This window comes from Orycteropus afer, unplaced genomic scaffold (genome assembly GCF_000298275.1).
Source record: "Orycteropus afer afer isolate SDZICR_OR568_19922 unplaced genomic scaffold, OryAfe1.0 scaffold00290, whole genome shotgun sequence".
In the NCBI taxonomy this organism is placed as follows: Eukaryota; Metazoa; Chordata; class Mammalia; order Tubulidentata; family Orycteropodidae; genus Orycteropus; species Orycteropus afer.
This window is the reverse complement of record NW_006921877.1, coordinates 1,751,971-1,760,121: the sequence shown is the minus strand read 5'-3', so window position 1 is coordinate 1,760,121 and position 8,151 is coordinate 1,751,971.

The following is an 8,151-nucleotide window of genomic DNA, read 5'->3' as shown; positions in this document are numbered from 1 at the left end:
GAATAACTCAGAAAAGGAGAGTGAGAATGGTTGCACAATTTGAAGAATTAATCAACGTCACTGAATTGTATATGTAGGAAGTGTTGAACTGGTGTGTTTTGCTGGGTATATTCTCAACAAAAAAGTAAAAAAAAAAAATTAATTAATTACCAATTCAAAACTTGTTTCATTTAGAAGCCCCTATATCTTCCTCATATTAGTTTTGAAATAAATCTCTAACATCATATTCATAAATATTTTGGTTTGTAGTTCTAAAAGAGGAGCCTAGTTGGTCTAAGTGGTTTGTAATGGCTGCTAACCTGTATGTTGGCGATTTGAACCCACCCAGCAACTCCACAAAATAAAGGCCTGACAAACTGCTTCTGTAAAAATTATAGCCAATAAAACCCTCTGAACCGGTTCTACTATGCACCATATGGGGTCACCATGAACCAGGGACCAACTCAACAGTTGCTAACAACAGCAGCTCTAAAAGATAAGGACTCAAAAGATCATAGTACCATTAAATGCCTAAAAAATAATAATCCCTTAAATAATAATTAACTAGTCAGTGGTCAAGGAGGAGTTCTGGTAGCAGTGTGTCTAAGGCATCTGACTGCTAACCAGAAAGCTGGCAGTTCAAACCCACCAGCCACTCCTTGGAAGGACTATTTCTGTAGTGATACCGCCTCTAAAACACAAGGAGGGGTCGCTATGAGTCAGATCCAACTCAATGGCAGTGTGTTTGGTTTTTTTTTTACTCAGTGTTCAAATTCTCTCAAATACCATACTTTTTTTAAAGTTTCTTTTAATTATGATCCAAATAATGTGCACACATTGTGATTATTTGGTAAGTTTCTTAAATCTCTCTTAAATTATAGATCCTCCATCTTCCCCATTCCCCCCTTGCAATTTATTCATTGAAGAACCAGGTCACTTCCTGAAGCTTCTTACAGTCTAGATATCACTGATTATATACCCATTGTACTTATTAGCATGTTCCTCTGTACTCTGTATTTCCTGAATATTGAAAATTAGACTAGAAACTTGATACAAACTTTTTTCCCCCCCCAGGATTACTTCCTAGTGGGTGGTGTATTCTTCCACCAGGAGGCATACTTAAATGCCTGGACCCAATAATTTATTAGGAAAAAATATATAGTAATACTCTAATTTATTAATTCTTTTTCATTTATTAGCTGGGACACTTCTAGGAAAAAAAAAAAAAAAAGCCCAAAAAAGTCCCACAACTTCCCCACATCTATTTGGTTACCCAATGATGGAGTCCATTTAGAAAAAGTCAGTTTATCCTGCCTTTATTCTATCTTGCTTGATTCTTTCCCTTCGTATATTAGTTTTCAAAAATCAAGTTTATTCAGTAGCATTCACCAAAGTGACTAATAATCTTATTCTTAAACTATCATTAAGATTTCACAAATAAAAACACATTCAATGTGCTATTCGATTGCAGTTAACCTTTACTGATACTCAAAGTGTCCTATTTTGGAGTGAGAACTTCTTCCATTGGCTCCTGAGTTATTCTGACAAAACCTTAATAGTATCTGATAAAATCCTTGCTATCTGATATGACAGGGTGTTCCAGGATCATCTTGTACATTTCCTGCTCCATGTCTATAATCAGCCATTTCTCCAAGAAGCCCTGTTCCTTTTTTGTTGGGGAATGATATCCTAAGACCACAATCCAGATGTGCAAGGGACATTTCTGCTCATTTTAAATATAAAATTGCTTCCACACCTACCCCAACTATTAGTCAGCTATCATCAATTTTGCTCCTATGCCACAGAACAGAAACACTCTACAATCATAAATAGCATGTCTTAGGAAACCTAAAAAAATTATTTTTCCTAAAATTTTTATTTGAGATGTTTCAATCTTGAGAGTAATTTATAGTTCTTAAGCATAAAGTTAGAACATTTCAAAGTCAATATAAAGAGAAAATCATAGGTTAACAAAAAGGACACATTTAGTTTAATGAAGTCCTTTAACAAGTAACTAATTTTTCGTGTGGAGATTTCAACTTGTATGACACAATATTAAAAATTAACTGCCACTGTTGCTCTTACATGTCTAAAGAGAAGCCAATTAATTTTTCTAAGACTGTCTTTTCCTGAATATCAGAATAAAGAAAGATCACTTCAAAGATATCAAAATTCTCAATTACTCCGAACAAAAATGTATCTATAGCACATAGTTAATAAGATTCTTTTTCAAGCTAGTTGAGGGAGAAGAGCTATTACATAGAGCAAAAAGCCTACACCTTAACTTTCAAATGAACAGCTCATTTTTACCTTCAACAAAACTTTCAATAGAGCTAAAATCTCATCATATTCCAGTGTTCATCATTTACCAGGTAAAGCCAAAGCTTCAGAGAGGACTTCTATTCAACAACTGTATAAAGCTTAAGTAAAGGGAAACCTATTGCTTACAAAACCATTCATAAAGGACACCCTTAAGCAATATTCATAATTGCCAGTGGATTTACCTAACTCAGTGAGAGTCAAATGGGGATAATTTTTCCCCTAGGGTACAAATTTGCAACATATAGAGACATTTTTAGTTGTCATAACTGGGGTGTGGGTGTGTGTCACTGGCATCTATATAATGGGTAGAGGCTAGGGATGCTGCTCATTCTGCAGCACACAGGACAACCTTGAGAATTGCCCAGTCCAAAACATCAACATTTCACTCTGTAATCACCTCCCTGTGAAACCTGATTTTATCTTTATATTCATGTGACAACTTTTGTGTAACTCTTGTTCTTGCCCACATACATAATTTTGCCTGACAGAACTGGAGAATCGTGATATTAATCTTCTACAATTATGTTATCTCTGTTATTTTAAGTATTCATTCATTATTTTTGTGCAAATAATTTCCCAGAGTTCTTTTGTCTATCCCTATCTCTAACCATTTCTATTTGCAGCTTTTACAATACCTCCCCCAGGTGGCTTTTGATAAATATACTAACTCTTCTTGCTTCTTCAACTCTTGAATCATTTTTTCAGATGGCAGTGAAATCAACATGGCTTGCTGCAAATTTATTTCTGTGTTATTTGTCTAAGTCTTATTGTTATGCTTGAACTTAAAAGTTACAGTACTAGCTTTGTACCTCAAAGTCAAAGGCTAGTACAGTAACAAGTTAAAATCAAAAAAGTTAGTCAACAACTCAATTCCGCCTCTCATCAGCTGTTTGACCTGTGGTTTGTTTACACATACACAAGGGCTACTTAAGAAGTATTACTGACAAAAATGTTTAGCTCAAATCTAACTAGGCTTTTAGACTTAACTTCTGGTTTACAGGAAATGTAGCAAATAGTAGAATAAATTAAACATTACCACAAGGAAATAATAAAATAAATCCAGAGGGTGGGACATTCTACCAGGAAATAGACAAATGCAGAATATGGAACATTCTACGAAACTAGCATAATTCTTTTAAATATTTTAAAGAGTTTCAAATAGCAATCTCTCTCTCTCCCTCTCACACACACGTGCACACACACACAGTGCACAGACCACGCTAGATTAAAAAAAAAGAGACACATAACCATCATATTAACATGTGTACCTTTATTGGATCCTGTTCATCAAAGAGCTATAAAAGACAGGGACATCTGAACTGGAGAATCATGATACTTGATCCTAGATACTTGAAAATAATTTTTTATGTTCTTAAAAAGAATAACAATATTATAGAAGGAAAATGTATTTATTCTGACAAATGCATGAAATACTTGGTGGCTGTCTTATGACTGTGACTTTCAAGTTTGGCAAATACATAGATATTTTGGCATATTTCATACAGATATCAAATATGCCAGCGTATTTTTTCTATTTGGCGCAAACAAAATGTTAAAAACTGTTGTGTCTAGGTCATTTACCTCAAGTAGATAGTGCCCAAGGCACTTGACTGCTAACCAGAAGGCTGGCAGTTCAAACCCACCAGCCACTCCTCAGAAGGAAGGTTGGGCAATCCTACTTCTGTAGTGATACTGCCTCGGAAACCCAAGGAGGGATCACTATGAGTCGGGCCTACTCAATGGCACATAACAACAACAACAACAACAGACACACCCTGGAGAGAACAATCATGGAAGAAGGAAGGGCTGCTTATGCAAAGGGAGACAGCTCAGGGGGCAGGAGAGTATGGAGGGATGGACACTGGGAAGAGGTAACTATGGGGAGGAAGTGGGAAGGGAGCTGTTGCATTGTGGTAAACTGTGGTCAATGACATGCGACAGTATATGTGAACTGCTGTATGGAAAGTGAATTTGCTCAATCTTCACCCAAATCACAATAAAAAAAAAAAAACTGTTGTGTCTAGGTGGTAGCTTCATTGTAGGTGGTTGTCTTTCAACTTTTTTATACATATGAAATGTTCTTAGTAAAAAGTTGTGGGGGAAGCTACCAACTATATTGGTTATGATGTTTTATATTGGTATATTCTGCCATCTTTTTGGCACTTGGAAGGTTGGGCAAGCCTACTTCCATAGTGATACTGCCTCGGAAACCCAAGGAGGGGTCGCTATGAGTCGGGGCCAACTCGACGGCAAACAACAACAACAACAACAAATCAAAACGGTAGCCTTGTTGGTTGATTTTTCTAATAACATGTTATTTCTAAAAGTAATTTTCATAATAAAAAGTACACATGGAGTTGTCCTTGGAATTAGCCGCGGACTGGTTCCAGGATACCTCTTCCCCCATACCAAAATCCCTGGACGCTCAAGTCCCTTATACAAAACGGTGTAGCATTTGCATAAAACCTACACACATCCTGTCGTATATTTTAAATCATCTCTAAATTACTTAAAATACATATTACAATGAAAATTATTTGTAACTAGCACTTTATACTCCCTCTTAACCTCTGAGGGATTGCTCTTCCCACTTCTTAATTGCTCCCCTCCCCCAATATTTTCAACCTGTGGCTTGTTGGATCTGTGGATGGGGAACCGGCAGATATACCAGGACGGTGTGTGTATGTTAAGAATTACCATAATAATTAAATGATATAATAAGAAATAGATTATGAGGTGAGTTAAATAGGCTACCACTAAGACACTTAACAACAAGGTACTGTAAAACTAGAACATAAACTTCAATAATCCAATCATTTTTATACATTTCAGTAGCCTAGTTTCTGCATTTTGTAGTAGTAATGGTATTGGTAACATCCTTTTTGTCATCCAGTAGGCTTTGCTCCACTTTACAGTTCACATAAGACTATAGCCATAACCCACAGTTTCTTGTCTTTGGCACTGTACCCATCCTTCTAGTTGTTGTTGCTGTCCAGTCAGCTCTGACTCACAGTGACCCTATGTACATCAGAACAAAACACCACCCAGTCCTGCACCAGCCTCACAATCCTTGCTATACTTGAGCCCACTGCTGTAGCCACTGTGTCAATCCATCTTGTTGAGGGCTTTCCCCTTTTTCACTAGCCCTCCACTTTACCAAACATGATATCCTTCTCCAGGGAATGGTCCCTTTTGACAACATGACCATCCTTCTATTCATATGAGTGGTACAAGATCACTATGAGTCAGGGCCAACTCGACTGCACATAACAACAACAACAACATACATTTTTGGGGATAGGAAATATATCTTAAATGCTGGAAAACATGGTGATAGCTGTTGTTAGTTGCTGTTGAGTCCATTTAGATTCAAGGTGGCGCTAGGTATGCACAGCAGAACTGTTTCATAGGGTTTTCATGGCTGTGACCTTTCAGAAGCAGACTCCCAGGCCCGTGTCTGATGCACCTCTAGATATGTTTGAACCACCAACTTTTTGGCTAGTGGCAGAGCACTTAGCCCTATGCATTACCCAGGGACTTCTAGCAAATATGCTTAGGTGGCACAGAGGTTTGAAATAGGCAGCTAACTGAAAAGTTGGTGGTTTGAACACACCTAATGGCTTCACAGAAGACAAGCCTGGTAATCTGCTTCTGTAAAGTTATAGCCAAGAACACTCTATGGAACAGTTTTACTTTGTAACACAGAGGTCGCCATGAGTTGGGGGTTGGCTTGACGGCTTCTATACTCAGGTCCTATATAATCAACTAATCAGTAAAAGTCTGCAAAATTGTTAAAAATGTAATTTATAAACTAGACCCTTTGCAATTTATTATTTAAAAGATGGAAAAAAATCCTGTGGATACATCTGATAGTTTACTTTTGAGGTATTAAGTGGACGCAAATGTTTACCTGTCTTCATCTTAAATAAGATTAGGAAAACATGTTTTCTATCTACCACCACCCCTAATCTGACTCTTGAAGCTTTGAATTCCTTCAATTTACCTGGGATAGCTATAAAGTATATTTCAGGAATGAAGAATCCCAATACCACAATTCACTGCTAGTACAGTGGAGTAAATTGTGAGAAAAAGAACATTTGTAACAATTTAAAAAAATAATAAATCACAAAAATAGTACTCTCTCATTTCAGGGTGAGAAATACATAACCCACTGGCATATATGTTTTTAAATTACAACAATTTTTGTCATTAAAAAGAATTCCAGAAAACGTGTAGGAATACTTAATTTGGCTAAAAAAATTACTTATGGTTAAATTTGTAATAAAAAGTTTTTATTTACCCAGTCTTTTCCTAATTGTTATATTACCTTATATACACATAGTTATAATGAGTTTTCAAATAGTCTTAATAACTTGTCTAATATTCCCAAACACAAAACATCTTCCACTTGTATGGCAGGAAATCCAGTATCAAGAAACATCCACCACACATCTATGGTCAATTGATTTTCAATAAGGGTGCTAAATCCATCCAATGGAGAAAGAACAGTTTCTTCAATAAATGGTGCTAGGACAACTATATTTCCTTGTGCAAAAGAATGAAGCTGGACCCATACTTCACATCATATACAAAAATTAACTCAAAACAAATCAAAGAACTACATATAAGAGTTAAAACCATTAAACTTGTAGAAGGAAACATAGGAATAATGCTTCAGAACCTAGTTCTCAGCAACGGATTCTTAAATATGGCACAAAAAGTACAATGGGAAAAAGAAAAAAAATGGACTTCATCAAAATAAAAACGTTCATGTATCAAAGCATTTTATCAATGAAGTAAAGTGATAGCCTAACAGCATGGAAGAAAATATTTGAAGCTTTAATATCCAGAGTACATACAGAATTTCTAGAACTCAAAAACAGAAAAAGACAAAAACCCAATTAAAAAAATAGGCAAATGATTTTTTTCCCTTAAACTTTTTATCATGATTTGGGTGAAAGTTTACAGAGCAAATTCGTTTGCCATTCAACAATTGATAACACACCTCATTTTTGTGACATTGATTGCAATCCCCACAATGTAACAGCTCTCTTCCCACTTCCTACTTGTGGTTACCCTTTCCCTGTGTCTGTCTTTCCTATGCATTCTTACCTTCTGAGTCATCTTCCTCTGCAAACACTATCCCTCTTCTGATCTCTCACAGTTGACTGTTCTGAGGACTACTCTCCCTGGTGTAACTGTTCACATAGGCCTGTCTAGTGTTCAGCTGAAGGTTAAGCCACAGGAGTGAGTTCAATTCCAGGCCCGAAAGATGACCAGGGACCATAGTCTCAGGGTTTCACCAGTCTCTATCAGACCAGTAAGCCTGGTCTTTTTATGATTCTGAATTTTGTTCCCTATTTTTTCTCCCATTCTATCAAGAATCTCCAATTTTGATCCATTTGTGAGTGGTCAGCAATGGTAGCCAGGCACCATCTAGTTCTTCTAGCCTCATGGTCATGTAGGCTGAGGTTCTCAGGCTCCACTAGACCCTTGGACTGTTCCCATGTGTCTTTAATTTTCTTCACTTTTCTTTGCTCCAGAAGAAGAAAGACCAATAGCTGCATCTTAGATGGCCACTTGCAAACTTCAAAGACTCCAGTAACTACTGCCCAAAGTAGGATGTAGAACAATGTTTTTTTGTGTAGTATGTTATGCCACTTGAGCTTGATGTTCCCTGTGATCATGATCCCAAGTGAGGACACAGTGACTCATTCCCTCCAAGTGTTTGGTTGTGGCTAAGAAGTTATTCTAGAGAGGCGGGGCAAGATGGTGGACTAGGCAGAAGGATTGCACAGACCCTCTTCAACAAAGAAAAGGCAAACCAATTAACACAGACACAGAAGATAA